The following is a 20,797-nucleotide window of genomic DNA, read 5'->3' on the forward strand; positions in this document are numbered from 1 at the left end:
ACAGTACAACAATAACAAAAATAGAACAATTATGAAAATATACTGTAATAAAAGTTATACGAATGTGGTCTCTCTCTTTCAAAATATCTTATTGTACTCTACTCCGCTTTCTTGTGATGATGTGAGATGATGAAATGCCTGCCTGATGGCATGAAGAGAGGAGAATGACATAGGCATTGAGACCTGGTGTGAGGCTACTACTGACCTGACAAAGCGTCAGAAAGAGACTCATCTCCTTCCAGACAGTGGTTGACTCCAAGTAACTGAAACCACATATAAGGGGGACTACTGTGTCAAAAAGTTGGCTGAAATGATGGACAATGTGTTCTTTCCTGAAGAAAGAAAGAAGTGAAGAAGTGGGAAGGCTAAAGGATTTGGAAGAAAGGAGGACTTTTTAGCTAAAGATCTAAATATCCTCATAGAAAATTAGTCACAGGACAGGTAAACAAAAGATATCTACATAGGTTTTGCTGCGAAGCGGTTACATGCTGAGGTGTGACTGGGAATGTTTGGCAAATGAGGTGAAGCGAAGGGACAAAGACTGAGTGTTGGGGTGGGTCATCTGTGTGGAGGCTGAGTCACATCAGATGACCAAAGTGTGTGGAGACAAAGACATGGGCAAATACCCTCGGACTGGGGAAACAGGGAGAGAGAGTAGAGTCCAATGGCATGAGCTTCAAAAAGATGGCTTTTAAAAGACGATAGGGTATAAAAATTATATATTCAAGGAAATATTTTGAGACGAAATTTCACTAGACTTAGAGAAGGTTCAAAGAGGCATGAGAAGCACAGTGGGTGCTTTTTAAAGGCCCTGGAAAGGCCAGTTGAGGGGATCATTTCTTTAATAAGAATGGCCACCTGGGCTCAGGAAAGGAGAAAAAGAGAAAAACAGTATGAGCTCCACCTCCCAGAGAAGCCTCACATAAGAGGCTACAAGTGATAACTAGAGTTCCTGAAGAAAAAACACTTCTCACATTTTCAAAATCTGGATTTTTTTCTGAGATATCATAAGGAATAACATCGTGGCAAGAATATTGAAGAGAATATCAACATAAAAATCCTGAAACTTTCAAATGTCATGTGTGTCAGGAGTCAAAATTATTTACAAATGTCATGAACACTTCTGTCAAATCCACCTACTACCCATTAAGTATTTTCTTTCACAAGAGATCAGCTTCACACCATGTCTATTTATGCAAAGTATTCTACATTTTACTCTCTTTAGTTGGAGGAACGATCAGTTTTGACAGCACTTTTTTTTTTTCACTTTTTCTGGCTCTCTTTTTTATTTATTTTCTCACCACAGCACATACCCTCCCCCATGTCTGTCACCAGGCCACTCCATCCCTTCCAACCCCCTTTTTATAACTAACCAGGGAACACTTGGGACTTGGAGGTAAATACGTTATATAGGTCAGGGGAGGCCTGTTTTGTCTAAAGGAAAGAGGGTGAAAAGAATACCTCTTAGTGGCCCCCAAACCTCTACTAGTGTTTGATCATTGTATTCCTAGCCTAGGAAGAAGAGCTAAATGATCTCAACTTTCAGCTCTCAGAACACTAACAGGCTTAACACTCACTGGGCAACTAAGAAGACACTTTTATATATGTTTATGGTTTAAAATGCTTATATTTCCTGCACACTATTACAATCATATAAGACCATTACTAGCAAGAACCATATCTTATAATTCTTTTGTCACCTGCATCAGCATCTCAGTGCTAAAAACATACCCAGAACTCATTAAACCACTGACCGATTAAAACTTACAAAGTTCCAGGTTAGAAAAGCATTGATCATGCTTGCTTTGTATGGCTAGGACTCACAGCACCTCCTGGCTTACATTGGATCTCCTGTTCTCTGGTAAGGACTGCCTATCAAAGCTATCCAAATGCACATAGGAACCCCATTATTCCCAGCAAGGTTTTCCATTGCCTAATTAATTCAATCCTACTCTTTCAAGATCGCCCTGAGTAGCACTATTGAATCCCAGTGACTTAAGAAGCTGGCTCTCTCAGCAAGTAGTTTTATGAACTGAGTGTGAACTAGAAGCAGTGATAAAATATTACCTGTCCCTTGCTCTGTTTGTACAAAAGCTGTTATTTTGAAATGGACTATTCCTGTCTAAGTACCATTCACATCGAACCAGGTTTTAAATGGGGTAGATTTTCTAAGAAGCCAGACATGTTACATGGAAGAAGGGCAGTGAAATGATGAAACAGAAACTGATACTAAAATATGCACAAGGCTCTTACCCCCTGCCCCAAACAAGGTTTAAGGGTTGATTCTGTTCAAAATATTCAATTGTTGTGGTTCAGATGAATTGAATTCTTGAAAGGCAGACTGATGTTTCCTCACATAATAAAGATGCAAACAAGACTTCTGTTAGCTCATGATCTATGTCAGGATCATCTCCAGATTCAGAACCCAACACTCTGCCTGGCCAATGGTGAGTGTGGTACACTTACTACTTACTGATCCAATCCTCTAAATAGTTTCAAAAGACTTATCTGAGATGATATTAATTTCTTGTTTCTCTTACTTTCTCCTTCATGATAGGTTGATTATTTGTCTTTCTGTCTCAAACATAAAGATTGTAAGTACTTGGAAAACTACCCCTCTTTCCTGATGGCTTTATTATGTCTCCCACTGTTTATGTGAGAAAGAGTAAACCCAAAACCATAGCCATTTACAGATCTGGAACGGTCTGGAGCCCCTCACGTGTAGGCTCTTATATAGAAAGTTTCTCAGTAAAAAAGTAGTGGAATAACCCAGACCTGTGGAATATAATGACACATAAAGACATTTGAGAGGTAAAGAAAAACCTCTGTCTTAAATCTGGAAGCTGAGTAGCATTTTCCAAAGCTCAAAACCAAATCCATTTCAATCTTACTGCCTATTGAATGAGGACTTTCATTCAAAATCCCACTCAGTCACTGACCTTTCACCTCATGATTGTTTTCTCCTCTTGTCCTACCTCTAGGCCATTTTTAAATAAACTTCATTGAAGTATAATTTACATCCAATAAATGACATCCATTTAAAGAGCTTTGACAGATACATACACCACAATCAAAATACAAAATCCCCGTATCCATTACGCAAAAAGTTTTCTCATGTTCCTTTGCCATCCATCCTTTTTATGCCCCTGCACCTGGGCATTTTTTTTTTTTTTTGGCCACTTTAGCCTGCATTTTCAGTATTTTATATTAATGGAACTATACAATACGTACATTTTTGTTTCTTTTTTTTAAGATTTTATTTATTTATTTGACAGAGATCACAAGTAGACAGAGAGGCAGGCAGATAGAGAGAGGGGGAAGCAGGCTCCCCACTGAGCAGAGAACCGATGCAGGGCTTGATCCCAGGACCCTGATATCATAACCTGAGCCAAAGGCAGAGGCCTTAAACTACTGAGCTACCCAGGCACCCCTACATTTTTGTTTCTGACTTCTTTCAACTTAAAAATTTTTAGATTCACCTAATTTTGTGTTTGTCCCTACTTTGCTATTTTTTTTTTTTTTAATGACTGGATAGTATTGTATCCTGTGGATGTACTACTTTTGTTCATCCATTCACTTGTGGATGATCACTTTTGAGTTATGTCTAGCTTTTGACTATTCGAAACAAAAGTTTGTGTAGATATATTTTTATTTTTATTGATTAACTACCTAAAAGTGAGATTGCATTTTTATGTTTCTTGGTTAACTACCCAAAAGTGAGATTGCTGGTTCATGGGGTAAATATATGTTTTCTTTTTTGAAAATCTGCAAAAGATTACCAAAGTTCCCATATAATGTTATATTCCCACTATCAACATATGAGTTTCATCTGCTCCATATCCTAATCATCACTTGGTGTATTCTTAATCTTTTTAATTTAATTTAATTTTACTATTTTTTAAAATAGTTATTGATTTACTTTAGAGAAGGAGAGAGAGCACCACAGGGGGTGTGGGGGGAGGGAGAGAGGGAATCTTGAGCAGCCTCCATGCCTAGCAGAGACCCTGAGGCCAGGCTTGATCTCACAACCCTGAGATCATGACCTGAGCTGAAACCAAGAGCTAAACGCTTAACCAACTGAGCCACCCAAACATCCCTTAGTCTTTTTAATTTTAGACATTCTAATGAGTGTGAAATGACATTTCATGTAGATATTGTATGTATTTCCCCAATGACTACACTTGTTAAGCATCTTTTCATGTGCTTATACACCATTAATATATCTTCTTTTGAGAAGTGTTCAAATCTTTTACCAATCTTTTTTTATTGGGTTATTAGTCTCCTAATGACTGAGTTGTAAGAATTCTTTCTATACGCTGACGATCAGTCCTTTATCAGAAATATATATTGTGAATATTATCTCCCTCACATTCTGTGCCTTTCTTTTTTTCTTATGAGTAGTATCTTCCAAAGACCATTTTTTAAATTTTAATAGTCTAATTTATCAATTTTATGTATGTATTTTTAAAAGATTTTATTTATTTATTTGACAGACAGAGATCACAAGTAGGCAGAGAGGCAGACAGAGAGAGAGAGGAGGAAGCAGGCTCCCCGCTGAGCAGAGAGCCCAATGTGGGGCTTGATCCCAGGACCCTGAGATCATGACCTGAGCTGAAGGCAGAAGCTTAACCCACTGAGCCACCCAGGCACCCCTATGTATGTTTTATGATCCAAGTTTCTTAAGTACTCCTTCTCAAGCATGCATGCTGTGTAAGCATTTTTGGCTCTAAGAACACAAGGATTTTCTCCTGTGTGTAATTTTTTCCAGGTCTTATTAGAAGTAACCTCCTCTTGGGGCACCTGGGTTGAGCCCCACATCGGGTTCTCTGTTCAGCAGGGAGCCTGCTTCCATCCCTCTCTCTATCTGCCTGCCTCTCTGCCTACTTGTGATCTCTGTCTGTCAAATAAACAAATAAAATCTTAAAAAAAAAAAAAAAGAAGTAACCTCCTCTTTAGAATGATCTGGTTTTGGTAATCTAATATCTCACTTATCTAATTTATGGATTTTTATATTTTTATTCAGTTATTCCAAGGAAGATTCAGAATTCCCAAGGGTAATAAAATATCCATAGGGAAGTACTGTACAGAAAATTAGATCTTTGGTATAAATTTAATTTAATTTTCCCTTCCTTCCTTCCTTCCTTCCTTCCTTCCTTCCTTTCTTTCTTCCTTTCTTTCTTTCTTTTTCTTCTTTCTTTCTTTTGGGGAGGGTGGGGCAGTGACTCTAGAAGCAGTCAAGATTTGTCCATAGAATTTAAACCTAGAAGGAGCCTTCGAGATATTCTAGTCCAGTTGCTCCCTTTTGTAACATAAGAGAACTGAAGCTTTCAAAAAGTAAGCAATTTTTCCATTAACACGTGGTTAGCTCTTTTTTCTCTCTATATATTTTATCTTCCTTCTCTGAGGCATAATCTGAACTCTCACATGGAATTCTAAAGTAACAGTCTTATTCCCACTAATGTTAATAAAATCACTGAGAATCTACAATAGTTTAAATTCCAATTTCAAATATATCTCAGGAAAGCTATCTGAAATTTCCCAATTTGAATGAAGAATTTGGTTGTCCACCCCCCAGGTAGTTTCTTTCTAAATGATGGGATGTCAGAAAAACTCTATTTATCAGAATGTTCTCTATGCACCCACTGGATTAGTTATTTATTGTTATATAACAAATTACTCTGAAACTTAGCAGCAACATGTATTTATTATCTCACAACATGTTAGGTCAAAATCCAGGCATGGCTTAGCTAAGTCCTCTACTTTAGGGTTCCTCAAAAAGCCATAGTCAAGGCCTTGGACAAATCTGTATTTGATCTCAAGGCTTGATGGGGAAGGGATCAGCTTCCAAGTTCACTCATGAGGTATTGGTTGGATTCAGTTCTGTGTCGGATGTTGGACTGAGGGTTTCAGTTCTTCACTGACTATTGGCCAGAGGCTGCCCTCTGTTCCTTGGTAAGTGGTCCTTTCCATCAGGACAAGCACCCAAGCTGAGCCAGAGAGAGAAAAGCCACAGTCATTTATAAGCTAACTCAGTAGGTCCAATCCACACTCAAGGGGAGATCACACTATGGTGAGAATACCAGAGACAGGGATTATTGGGAACTATTTTAGAAAGCTGCCTATTATACCCATATATAACAATATTTCCCACATCAGAGATTCATTTTCTTAAGTCTTAGCTTTAAAGAATTGGCACTTCAAATTTGGCACTATCCAAAATGATTCAACTATGGGAGTGATAACATCTTACTTGGTTCTTACGACAGATCCTTTATATGGATTTGTTATATAAAAAGTAAAAATTGGGAAAGTAGATCCTGGTACATGGGACAATATGGATCTTGGATTGGGGCACCTGGGTGGCTCAGTGGGTTAAGCCTCTGCCTTCGGCTCAGGTCATGATCTCAGGGTCCTGGGATCGAGCCCCACATCAGGCTCTCTGCCTCAGCCAGGAGTCTGCTTCCCACCTCCCTCTCTGCCTGCCTCTCTGCCTGCTTGTGATCTCTGTCTCTCTCTGTCAAATAAATAAAAATAAAATCTTAAAAAATAAATAAATAAAATAAAATATGGATCTTGGATTATCAAGAAGGGAGTAAAAAGTCCCATTTAAGTCCCAATTTCTGACCAGTGGAAAATCCAAGCAGCCTCATGGACTAAAGAAAAGAGAAGGGCAAAATGGGGGGTGATGGGAGAGCCATTATCTGGGAACCCTTGTCTAGACACAGCTTCAGCCTCAAGAAATATTCCTTCACTTGAAACAAAAAACAAACACACTGAATTTGTGCCTTAAGTTCAATCTGTAGAATGGTCACATCACTGACAAGCTGGCATGTGCTATGTATCAGCGGCTCTACCTACCTTCGAAGTTTCCACTCAGGTGGGGTTTTTTAACCAGGGTATATTTAGTCTATGAAGTTCCTCTGATAAGAAAAATAATAATAATAATACAACCCCATTGGGAAAAAGATGTCTCTGGGTTCATGGCTGGGAAAGCCCAGGGCACTTGCTGAGAAGAAATAGGCACCCTTTTCTTTGATAGATGTCCTCTTTGCCAGTATAAGGCACAGGGTGCAGACAGGAGAGGATGGACTACACTTTCAGAAAGACTTATCTCCTCAACCAAGAATCTTTGCTCAGTGCATAACTCCACCACCAGCTTCAGCAGCCTGAATTTCTGATAAGAGGAAATCCAGCATTTTCCTTTTCCTTTGCAGTTGAAAGTTGAATTTGGGATTTAGAAGACCTGTGTTTGGTTTCAGTTTTGCTACATATTTCTACGGTAACCGAAGACACTCACCTCCTGAAGTTTCAGTTTCCTATCTTTAGATGAGAGTCAGTGTGACATAGGAGAGTCTGCATGACATAATCGTTGTGGTAATTAGGCAAAGCTGTATTTGGACATTTTGTAAGCTCTGAGTCTTATGTGGCCAAGTCATTTGGATTATCTTTTGGATAAGCCAGTGGGATCTGGGTCTGGTGCCATGTTTTCCCTATACACTCCAAAAGAGCTGGAGAGGCTAAAGTCCAGTTGGCCCGCAGACTAAAACTGTGGGCTAGGAGGTCTTCAAACCTGTGTGCGTCTGCCATTCCTGGCCACAGCCTACACAGATGCTCATTATCATAAACTTACTGGCAGGCATGTGTCCCAGGGCTCACAAGAAGGCCCATTTCTTCAGTGTTTCAGAAAAGCTCACATTTTTTTAAAAAAAACTAACAGAAAGAAACAAAAGGATTGCAAATGTAAGTTACAGCATTTTGAAAATCACAGATATTTGATCTCTGTCTAAACATCTACAAATCCTGAAAAACAAGAACTATGAAAGTAAAATTGCGTATCCGAATTACTTAAGCACCCCCCTTCTCTAGCCCAGAGCAGAGGGGTTGTAAGAGTATTAAATGACGGGACTCCTTCTGGGATCAGTTTTCTCACACAAATAAGTCCACACCCTCAGTTATCTTGGTTATTTCCTTTTAAATACCTCCCCCCAGTCTTATCAATATCTTCAAGGTTGAAAAAAAGCGGGTGGAGAGGCAAGTTATGGTACTAATGGCAATGACATGAAAAGGAAACCAGACAGAAAGAAAGATTGCAAAGGAAAAATTTAGTTTAGATAAAAGATTAGATTAAATACTTAAGTATTTGACAGATTTGGCCTTGTCTCTGAACCTTAAAAAATCTGTGTGCTGGATCTTAGTGGGAGAGGGAGGACAACACAGGATGGCATGTTTTGCAGAGCAAGAAGGTCCTCCATGAAGAGGCAGCTGAGGTGGGAGAGCCTTTGGGCTGTCCTCCCCAGTTCCCACAAGCCCAGAGTTGGACCAAGCAGGGAACCTTCCTGAGAGTTTCTGTAAATAAGCCAGCCAGTCGCTGGGGACTCCAATCTCCCTTCCTATCCAAAAAGAGATGTGAGAAAATCCATTTCAACCTACTGCAACACCAACAAGATTAGTATTAAAAAAAGAAAAAAAAAAATCTGAGGGAACATAAAACAAAAAGCCCATACAAGCTTGTCACACTGACTTTATCTTGGAAAACTTGAATGAAATAGAGACTCAGTTTAAGATATTTTAAGGGAAAGATATTTCAGCCCTGTCCCAGAGCATGTCTGGGTCATTTTTTTCTACTATCAAGGTTCCTCAGACCCCAGAAACACTGACTTAAGAAAAGGTAGATTCCACAGAAATGGCTTTCAGATGTGAATTCTTATTACAGTCAGTATTTATAATTCATATGTTGTTGAATTCTCAGAATTGAATTCTCAGCTTGAGAATAAACAACTAGTTATGCCTGGTATTGAATTTCAGCACAAATATCTATTGGATCTATGACATTTTTTAAGTTATTTAAATATTCTGAGCTTAGTGGGATTAATGCAGGAACTGGCATATGGTAGGTACTAAATAAATTTTTCCATTTTGCTAAGTGCATTTTTACTATTCACAAATGACTTCATATTCTATCTTGCACTATAATCTAGGCAAGAACATTGGCTGTTTCAGTTTATATTTATTCCTTTGTTGCTTCCTTTTAAATGTTCTTCCCACTTTTTGTTTTGTGATTAAAAATCAGATTTCTGGGGCACCTGGGTAGCTCAGTTGGTTAAGCAACTCCCTTCAGCTCGGGTCATGATCCTAGAGTCCTGGGATCGAATCCCACATCGGGAGTCCCTGCTCTGTGGGGAGTCTGCTTCTCCCTCTGCTTCTCCCTGTAATCCCTCCCCTCTCATGCTCTTTCTCATTCTCTCTCTCTCTTTTGCAATTAAATAAATAAATCTTAATAAAAATAAAAATGAAAATCAGATTTCAGGAAAACATACTCACTTTTCTGTTTTAAGAAAGACTAAGTGTTAGCACTTCCAGATCTTGAAAGATCTTTATCTCAATGATTGATTTCTAGATACTGTGGAAGATAGACATCATCTATATGGCACCCCTTCCAAACACACAAAAATGTTGGATAAAATAGAATAAGAAAATAATTTTAAATATATAATCAAGGTCAAAAGAAGGAAAGAAAAATCTCTTTATGACAAAAATAAAGAGTTACTACAAACCAAAGGCTATAGCCACAGAGGAAGTGGACCTGGATAAAAGCCTTTGAGGAGTAGGGTTTAGGACCTAAGCTGGAACAGGAGAGTAGGTCTCGACTGTAAAAAAGGGGATAGGATAGATCACACGGTGCTCTGAAGAAAATTGGCATCTTAAGGAATGTACCTTCCATGAAACTGGGACTAGAAAATTCTGCCTACTGCCTAAGGAATTTGATATTTTTAGGAACTGCTGAGAGGTACAGAGGGAAATTAAAGAAATTAGGCAGTAACATATGCAAGAGTAAGGTGTGGATTTATACTATGCTAGGGCTTAGGAGACTAATATGAGCCAAATAACATAGTACCTGGTTTGGTCTTAGGACCCAGGAAGAATGCAGAAAGTATGTAGGAACGCTTTAGTGACTCAGTACATGTCAGTCCCACAATAAATTAACTACACCAAAGATAAGTTCACGTTAAAAAAAAAGTTATTAGGGGTGCGTGGGTGGCTCAGCGGATGGAGCATCTGACTCTTGATCTCAGGGTCATGAGTTCAAGATCTGTGTTGGGCATGGAGCCTACTTAAAAAAAGAAAAAAAAAAAATATTAGCGACAGAAGGAATTGTCCCATCATCAGGAAGAGACAACATATGCAACAAACAGGAAAATGTGAACCCCAAAGTTGGGAAAAATAATGGAACAACTGGTATATTATAGCTGTTTAAAAAAAAAAAAAAAAGGACTTTTGACAAAGTATCAGACCATTAAGGTTTTTAAACATCAGAGACAAAGGACTACTATCCAGAGTGTATGTGAGCATGGGCATGTGAGATTCTTACAGTCTAGAGCTGTATTGGAAGAAGATACATTGTATGGGCTGTGGCTGGAGTTTTGTCTCCTCCCACCCATCAATCTTAGAATAGGGTGTCTTGCAGGGAAGTCTCCATATAGATGTGGCCTCAAAAGATTTCCTTAGTTTTATTTCAGGAACAGAAAAAAATCATACACCAGCCTAAGATAGCAGCAAAGGAATCTTGCCATCTAACTGGGACCATGAGTGAGGAAGGAAAAAGACACCAACATGAAATTGAATCGGAGCCAGTTCCATATGTAACACAGTGGTTTAAACGCAGTCAACCTGTATGGTGCTAGAACCTTAAGACCAAACATGAACATAAAATCTGTCCGAGACAAGTAAAACACAGAGGCACTTGCGGAATCCAAAGAAACCCTGCCTCTGAGAATATAGTCAGAGGTGAACAAAGCAACACCGACAAAAGATTAGCTCACAACCGAGATTCACAACCACACAAGAAAACATGAAGTCAAATCCACATATACAACAAAGGAAAATTAGTGCCCTGAGAAATGGCCAATCTGATTTAGTCCATAAATATCTTTGAAATTCTAACGACCAAAGAAAGGGGAAGCCATAATGATTACTCTTGTGTGTTCTCAAATACTTGTGGGTAGGGATGGGCTACAGATCATTAGACTGAATGAGATTTTAAAGGAAACCACTGAAAGGATGGAAGTATGGATAACTTCCAAACTTATGTGGTAGGGTAAGTAATAAAGAAAATCAGATAACCAGATTAATCTAATAGAGAAAAGGAAAACAGGGTAAAAAAGAAAAGAAAAAGCAGCAGCAGCAAAGGTAAGTATGTAAAAATGTGCATGCAAACAAACAAAACTTGTAGAAGTAAGTGCAAATATATCAGTAATCATATTTTCTTAAAACTGTAAGATACCCCATTCAATATATTTTTGAAATTTATTTAACTAGTCTTACACTCATGGACTTTTTGAATGTTTTTAAACACATATAATATCCTTGTGTATGTATATGTGTATGTGTGTATAAATATACATAAATATATAACTATATATAATTTCAGACATTTTCTGCTAAACCTATAGGATATATTCATAGACGGGGAATTGTTTTTAAATTTTTTCTTGACAGTTGCTTTCAAACCAATGTAACTTGCACTAGAAAAAGAATGTGTTTCTCTACAGCTTGGCCATAGCCATTTATCATTGAAACAAATGTATTATGTCTGCTTATCTAATGAATGCCAACAGTTTAAGACTATTGTTTAATTTATATTTCTCTTAATTTGAGTTTTAGAGTCATTTGTATTTTCTGCTTCTACATTTCCCTCCCTGCAGTCAATTTGAAATCTTCACTGCAGAGCAAACCAATGAAAACCTGAGTCCACCAGGTCACTCTGCTTCCGCAAACCTCCCTTTTGAGTACCTGGTTTCCTCATGGGAAAGCTACCTCCCTGGGTTTACTCCTGGGCCCCTCCTCCATTATGCTGCGTGGCCCTTCTACTTTCAGCTGGCGTCAACCTCGGGTCTGGCTGTTCTCTCCCTTGCTCTCTCCTTCGCACCACACTGGCCTTTACTCATCTTCAGTGCTGGCCGGGAGAGCTCATGCTTTATAAACTTGGTTCTGGCTGGTCTGTTTCTCCCAGCTATCTGCTTGGCTAATTCTCACCCTCTGCAAATCTTTTCTCTGATTTTACCTCTTCAAAGAAAGTCTCCTTAAATAACCTGTAATACTGCAGTTTTCCCTGGGGCACTTAACGTTTTTCAATCAACACCCCCTACCTGGCTTTTTTTCTTGTATTGGTTGTACCATAACTTATATAATATTTACAATATCCTGTCATTTAGTATACGCTATCTACTTACTATATACCTTATCCTTACTATCGTAGTGAAGTTTGCGTACTCGTCTCCCCATTACCTTCTCTTGCTCTTCAGCATTTTCTTCCATTCACTTGTTAGTTTTTAAAGCACTGATTCAGAGAGCATTTTTATAAATGAAAAGTGGTCACTTTATTGCTTTGTGTGTAGCAGATATTTCTTCTGACTTGGCCATTTATATCTTGACTTTTCACTTTAGGGCACAATTTATTGATTATGCCTTCTGGGTTTTTTTTTTTTTTTTTTAAGATTTTATTTATTTGAGAGAGAGACAGAGACAGAGAGAGAAGGAATAAATGCGGAAGAAGCAGAAGGATAAGCAGACACTGAGCAGGGAGCTGGATGCCAGGCTCAATCCCAGGCCCTGGAGATGATGAGAGATGATGACCTGAGCCAAAGTCAGCTGCTTCACTGACTGAGCCACCCAGCATCCCTATGCCTTCTGTTTTTGAAGTCATAAGGGAAGAGGTCTTCCCACTCTGTATAAAATATGTATATTTTATATATGTAATATATATATATATGTTATATATATATATATAACATATATATATGTTAGGTCTTCCCACTCTGTATAAAATATGTATATTTTATATATGTAACATATATATATGTTATATATATATAACATATATATATGTTATATATATATAACATATATATAAATTATAAAAATATATGTAAATATGTATATATAATATATTATATATACACACACATATATTTATACAAAACATAAACAAACACACGGAACTGTAACATCATTTTGGAGGATTTAAAACACAAACATACACACACAATGCCTTTTATTTTTCATTGATACTGCATTTTTTTAATAGATCAATTTAGAAAAAAAATTGCTTCTTTGTCATTTTGGTCCTTCCTATTTGAAAATAGTATATCTCTTTATATATTTAATCTTCTTTGTATAAATTGGATACACTTGAAGAGTTTGGGAGGTTTAAATTTATTCAGATATTCCTTATTTGTTCTTAAGCTTATTCCAGGCATTTCACACATTGAGCTACTATTAAGAATAAGATTTAAAAAATAATAAGATTTTTCTTGTGTTATCTTTTCTACTGTCCATTACTCATACATAAGAAAATTATTGATTTATATGTTAATTTTGTACTCAGAAACTTTATTGACTTCTTTAATTTGAATAATGTTTTACATATGTGGTTTTGAAGGTATCATGTTACATTATTTGCAAACAATGAGAGTTCTTATATCCTTTCCAGTTTTTCCTCTCTGTTCTTTCTTCTGAGTTATATCAGATACTACTTTCAAAATAATGTTACATCATAGTGATGATAGTGAAATTCTTGTCCTATTCCTAATCATCATGGAAAGACCTCTTTGGGTTGAGATAAAGTATACATTCCATGATATTAGTTTGTCTCCATTGCTGTTTTACTTTGAGACTTTTTTTTAAGTCAAGTATAAATACAAAAGTAGAAAAATTCCCTTTTAGCATTTACGGAGATGATCCTATTAATAGATTTCTTCATATTAAGCCATGGTAAAATGTGTATATGAACCTCTTTTGGACAGGTGGTATTATTCTCTTTGCAAATATTTCAGATTATTAGATTAATATCCACAAATCTTTTTTATGTGCTACCTTTTTGAATGTTATGGTCAACATTACATTGGTTTCACATAAAAGATTGAAAGGTGTCCTTGTCCATCTTCTGTCATAGTTTAAATAGCTGTTTCTCTTCTGTCATTTATAGGTTTGATATAGTCCTTTTGGCAAACCATGGTTCTGATGCTTTAGGGGAGATGGGTAAGACCTTTTTGCAGACATTATTTCTGATGTAGAAATGTTGGGGTTCAGAGCCAAGGGACAAAGAAGAATTCTTGAGACGTCTTTGGTGCAAAAAAGTGGTTTTATTATAGCACTGAGATAGGACCTGTGGACAGAAAGACCTGCACTAGGGTTGTGACAGGTGACTGGTTATATACTTTCAAGTTTGGAGAGGGTTAAGGATAGCACAAGCCTAAGGAATTTTGAAAGCAAGGTTTCCGGGACTTCGAGGGGGCTAGCTATTGTTAGGAAAATGTCATTTATTACTGTCTTATAAAACCCGAATCTTGAGACCCTTCAGATGTATATCAGTGAGCCATATGATTAGAGAATGGTTGCTGACATATGTATTAGGGGGCAAAGATAAAGGAAGTTTCCAAAGAAATTTTTTACGTTAAAGTAGACTTACAGGATCTTGGGGAGTCAGGATAATGTTAAGCTGATTGCCTTTTGCCCTTAGCAAAGCATTAGCATCAAGGTAGCTGAGTTCCTAGAGGAATGTCACTCTGCCTGTTTCACAGACTTTGTCAATGGGCTGTAAGCAGTAAGGAAGTTTATTTTTTTTCTCTTTGCCTTTGTTTCCCACATCAATTTCCTCTTTGAAAAATGGTCATTTTGTCAGTTTTAATCTATAACATTTTCTTAGAAAATGATCTATTTTATCATGGTTTTCAAATTTATTTTCTTCAAGTTAAGCAAAGCTGTCATTCATAATTCCTTTAATTCTTCTGCATCTATGGTTATTTTCTTTTCTTACATTTATTTTTATACTTTTTCCTTGATTAAATTAGCTAATAACGTTCCCTTTATATGGTTAATTATTTTTCAAAGAATTGACTCTTATTTGAATTAGTCCTGCCATTTTTCTGTTTTCTTATTCATTAATGTGTTCTTTATTTCTTTAATGTCTTCTTTATACTCTTTGGTTTTTATTTTTCATCACGTTTCAAATCACTTTAATCAAATGCTTGATCTATTGACTTTTTATCTTCCTTATTTATTAATGTGATTATTTAAGGCTTTTCTTTATAGAGCACACATAGTTCTGATTTGTTTTCATTATGTTTTCTTTCTATGTATGTGCAATTTCAGTTTTGTTTATATCTTTGATATGAGCTGTTTAATTGGTATGATATTTTTTTTCTACATTTTAATTAATGTGGAACCTCAGTCAATTCGAAGTATAAGCAGAGAATGTTGTCTGTATCCCAAGCCGTTCCAATTAACTGAGATCTCCTCTGTGACCTAGTATTTGGTCAATGTGTATTAATGTTCCTTGAAAATGTGAAAAGAAGGTACATTCTTTGTTTTTAGATGATAGAATTACAAGTATACACATAAATTTATTATGTTACTTAGATCTCTATCATCTTCATTTGGCTTATAAAACAAGCAAATCTTTTCTTAATATCTTAATGTTTTCACTCTATGTGTATGTGTGTGTTTATGAGTACATATATATTTATATGTTAATTATATTAATAATTCTATTAATTGATATATATTAATTAAATATATTTTATATTTATTTAAGATCTTATTTATTTATTTGACAGACAGAGAGAACAAGCAGGGTGATCAGCCAGCAGAGGGAGAGGGAGAAGCAGGCCCTCCACTGAGCAGGGAACCCGATGTAGGCCTCAATTCCAGGACCTTGAGATCATGACCTGAGCTGAAGGCAGACACTTAACCAACTGAACCATCCAGTTAAGATTGGTGCTTAGATATTGATGAAAGTCAGAAAATCTTTATAGATTGTGTCCGTTGCTATCATAAATGTTTTTATTTGTCTTGTCCAGTATTTTTACTCTGAATTCTACTTGCTTGATATAGAAATGGTGGCCACTGTTTTTTTGTTATTGTTGTTTTTTGTTTTCTTTTCGTTTCCTAAGATACTTTTTTCATATTTTTTACCATCTGCTTTTCTTAGTCACTTTGTTCTAGGTGTGTCCTTGATTTATGCTTTGTGAACTTGATGATGACCTTTTAATTTGGGAGGTTTGCCTTTCTGTTTCTAGAATATTTAGTAGTTACTTCTGTAAGTATAACTGAATATAACATATTTAATATGTTATTTATTTTGATAGTATCAATTGACTCTCCACTGTGAGGCCACAAGAAATTAACATATCCTACCTAATTCCTTTCAGATCTTCTTTTCTTTCTTCTCACTGTTACCAATACAATAGTTGATGTTATTTTCTTGGTTCTTGAATAGTATTTAGCTTTAGGACATGAAAAAGACACACCTTAGTTACCTGATTTGTCAGCTCTTAAATTAATGGATTGACTCCTGGCTATAAAATGAATTATACACCTTCCTAGCCTTCCCCAAACTTCTTCAATTTTGTTCTTGTTGTACATATGTGTATTTCCATTCTTTTTGTTTTAGGAGTAATCTTTAAGAGATATTCAAATGGCAGAACTGTCTATATATCACATCCTCAAAAGTGGAAATCCAAAAATAATTTCATGTCTGTAAAAGCAAATGCATTTTAAAAGGTAAGGATATTTTCCTATAGTCACCAAAGAGTTAACCAAGGATTTTAAGAAGGAATTTAGACAGAGTAAGTCCTGTACAGCACAGAAAAGAATAAATTGAATGCTATAAGAGTGGTATAAAATAACTCAATTCTTACAGAATATCAATTGTGCATAAATTTAAATTGTGTCATTAAAGTAGTTATTATGTATATAATAACGTTGCATGAAAATATTGCAAGGCAAAGATAATATTTGTGAAGTGGAATAAGAATGGTTTGTTTCAGCTTCACCTGCATAGTGCCTAATATAAACACATTTCTGTTTGCTCATTAGAAAGAATTAGTTGAATACACATTCTCTGGACAGTTTGACATACAGTCAAGAGGTACAGTCTGTACTACTTGTCTAACTATACAAACTTTTCAACTTGAGTTAAGTAGAAGAGGCAGTTTCTAATGGGTTTGTCTTTTGCATGAGAACTTCTTTATGTCTCATATAACCCCAGGAGAAAGTACCATTGGGGTTACTGGGATTGGAATCAGGACCACCAGAATTGAATGTGAGTTTTATTTGCTGTGTCAGGGAAAACTCAATGTCTGTGACTGTGGCTATCACAGAAGGAATTCAGAGTCAGTGCTTAAGAAGTCACATATGGGCAGTCCCAGGATGGACTTTGATAGACATTTAACCAATTCAGGCTGCTTGTTGGTGCCCCCTGGAGGACCTAAGGTTCATAGGCAAGATTATCGTCCACCTCTCTGAGAAGGCACATCACAAGGGTATCTTTACTTCACTGTCTGGTATTCATTCATGCATGTATGACCATAAATAAAATTTCCAACTGACCATATTATGAAGTAGACGTGCCACATCCCACTGGCTCTCCAACACTGACCCAAAAGAATTCTAGATGTTTCATTGCATAGAGTCAACACGCTCATAACCAGAGAAATAGACACAGTTGTGATAACCTGCCCAGCAGGTCACAAGCTTCAGCTACCTTGTTTGAAATGTTATCAATACTAATATTTACCAAATCACCACCCTAAGAAAGCCAGCTCCTTCCTACATGCTCACTGAACTCAGTGCTTCCAATGCAGAGATGGTTTTCAATCAATATATCCATTGTGTTAGAGTTCCTGCATCTTGGCCCTCTGCCAAGGCTATGCCCAAGACATTAGTCCTGCGTTGCCTCAGTGAATTCAGCCTTTCTTATAGGATGCAGGTATTTAATCACTCATGTCCGCACAATACCACTGTGAGCCCTGGGAAGCATTACCGCATTTCTGTTTTTATTTTGTCACTCACTCCCCTGACTGGTTTGTTTTTAGAGGTTTAACTGAGCCTTTAGCCTAAGGGCTGTTTCCTTTACAAGTGTTATACAAAAGCATGTAGGAATTTCGCCAAGAGGCAATATAATGAATGTTGAAAACGGGACAAGTTTTAGGGTCAGATGGACCCGCTGCATATGAAATCTGGCTCTACCACTCAATTACTGAGCAACCTAGGAAAGTTCACTTCTCAAAATCTTATTTTTGCATCTGTAAGTGTACATACTAGCCTCCAAATTAAATAACTATTTTGAAAATTAGAGATAAAGTCATCTATCTAGGTTTTTTAAAAATAACTAGGTCTTTTCTTTATGAGTATATATGCATTTAAAGCAGAAGACTCACACACACAAAATTGTCACTTGTTTATATTATTAAGGGAAAAAAAAGAAAAGGAAAAATAGTACTACCATAAGAGGATAAGGTACTCCTGGAATTTTTCATTCTAATATTTAAGTTAATATATGTCATAGGAAGCATCCTTCACAAATTTTGAATGACAGATGACTCAGTGTAACAGTCATCTTCCAGTGTGAGGTCTGTGCTGAGTGCCATGAGAAATTCAAGATGCAGCGGAAGGGTCTTGCCCTCAATGGCCATATGTTCCAATGTTGTGAGAGGACAGAACAAAGAATGAAGACATTATAAAGAACAACATCATGAAAACTACATGAGAGGAACTGGGAACACTTTGCAATTTTAATGAAAGAATCCGCATCTGGTTGGCGGAAAAATTAGGAAGAGCTTCAGAAAGGAGGAGCTCTTTGAACTGGATCTAGCAAGATGGGTAGGAAACCTCCATGTGGGGATAAAGAAACAATATTCTGGGAGAGTAAAATAAAAAATAAATGTAGCTGCCAGTTGTTGACATTTTCCTACGTGCCAGACGTTCTGATAAATATTTTAAACATTTAATCCCTAAAGTGTTCCTGTGAAGTTATTATATCCATTTATAAAATAGAGAACCAGTACATAGAAAGGGTAAGTTACTTAAGGTGAAACAACTAGTAAATAAATTTAATCTTTCTTGTTGAATTACGATCTGTCTGATTCTTAAGTCACTTTAGTAACAACATACCAGGTTGCCTGTAGCTAAGTTTGGTATATCTGTAGAAATTAAGTGGTAGTTCACTTCCAATTTAAGGCTGGAACTGAGTGGTAGGGTTGAATAGAAGAAAGTTTTGGTTGAAAAAATCAGATTTATTTTTAAAATGAAGAGAACTCTTGGGAGTATAGTGAAACAATTGAAAATTTGCCTTTAATGTTAATGTGACTCTTGTGTTTAGAATAGGGACAGTGATAAAATTAAAGAGAAATAATTATTTTGGAAACTATTGCAGTATCTAAGTAAGAGAGATTACAGTAACTAGCTTGGAAATAAGAAATATTATCTAAGAATTACTGGATTATTTAAAAAACTACTGGATAAAGAAACTAATTGGGTATTGTTTCACAAAAAAAAAAAAAAAAAGATAAAGTCAGAGGTTGCTGTTGTATAATAAAGAATTTGATTGGCATTTATCCCTATTTCCTGGAAGGGAAAACTAAATCCTTGGAATTTCCCAAGTAATAGGAGTATCTCTGTGATTGTAAGCCTCTGGGATCACACCTGAATTAATGCTAAGAGATGAGATGATTCAGCATTTGGATGACTCACCAGAAAGATCAACCAGGTAAACAGAGAACTGCAACTGGAGATTGAGTTCACTCACAGCCAATGATTCAATCATGCCTACATAATGAAATCCCAATAAAAACTCTGGATGCTGAAGCCCAGTGGAGCTTCCTGGCTGGTGAACACGTTGCAGGAAAGTAACATAAACTGATTCTGTGAGACAGCTCAGAGGCTCTGCATTTACAACCCTCTTGGACCTTGCCCTTTGAGTCTCTTCATTTGGCTGGTCCTGATTTATATAATTTACAATAAAAGTGTAATCACAAGTATAGCACTTTCCTGAATTCTCTGAATCTGTCTAGCAAATTATAGAACCTGAGGAGGGTCCTAAGACCCCCTGAATTTGTAAGCAGTTGGAAAGAAGTGCATGAAACCTGGGGATCCCTGAAATGTAGCTGGTGTTTGAAGTGAGAGTACTCTTGTTGGAGACCATGCGGTTTCACCTGTGGAATCTGACACAGGTTAAACCAGTGGTTAATGTCAGAATTACACATAGTATAACAGGTGGTGACACAGTGGTTGCTCAGAAATCTTAAGCTTCACTGAGAAGAAGACAATGATAAAGATAATAGCAAAAATAGATCATCTGGAATTGTACTCCAAGATATTTAAGATAATTAGTAGGTTTCTAGAAATGGAAAGCCACAGCTTATTATTAGTATTGGTTTCCCAAGAGTTGCTTCAACAAAATACCACCGACTGGGTGACTTAAACAAAAGGAATTTATTTTCTCACAGTCCTGGAGACAAGGAGTGTTAAGGTCAGAGTGTTAGCGGTGCCCTTGTCTGTTTAGGCTGCTACAACTAAAAGCCACAGACTAGGTGACTTATAAACAGAAACTTACCTCTCACAGCTCTGGGGGCTGGAAGTCCAAGATCAGGGTGTCGGCATACTCTGGTCATTTTAATTTAATCACCTCTTTAAAGACTTTATCTCTAAACATGATTATATTCCCAGGTTCTGGGAATTGGGACTTCAGGTTGGGGTTAAGGGTGTGAGACACAATTCAGTCTTAAACACTGTAGTTTTGAGAAGCACCTAAATATAAGGTATTGTTAAAATCCCTAAATACAAGGTATTCTGTTGAAAACAGAAGATTGGAAGAAGTTGCTGAGAGAATAAATATAAAAGGGAACATAGGTAAAGGCTAATAAAATACTTGGGAATCCCATGTAACAAATAACATGAAGCCAGAAATTAGAAATCTAAGAATACTTTAAGATCAAAGGGGCAAGAATGATGATAAAAT

Source organism: Lontra canadensis, unplaced genomic scaffold (genome assembly GCF_010015895.1).
Source record: "Lontra canadensis isolate GAN:19392208 unplaced genomic scaffold, GSC_riverotter_1.0 scaffold203, whole genome shotgun sequence".
NCBI classification, from domain to species: Eukaryota; Metazoa; Chordata; class Mammalia; order Carnivora; family Mustelidae; genus Lontra; species Lontra canadensis.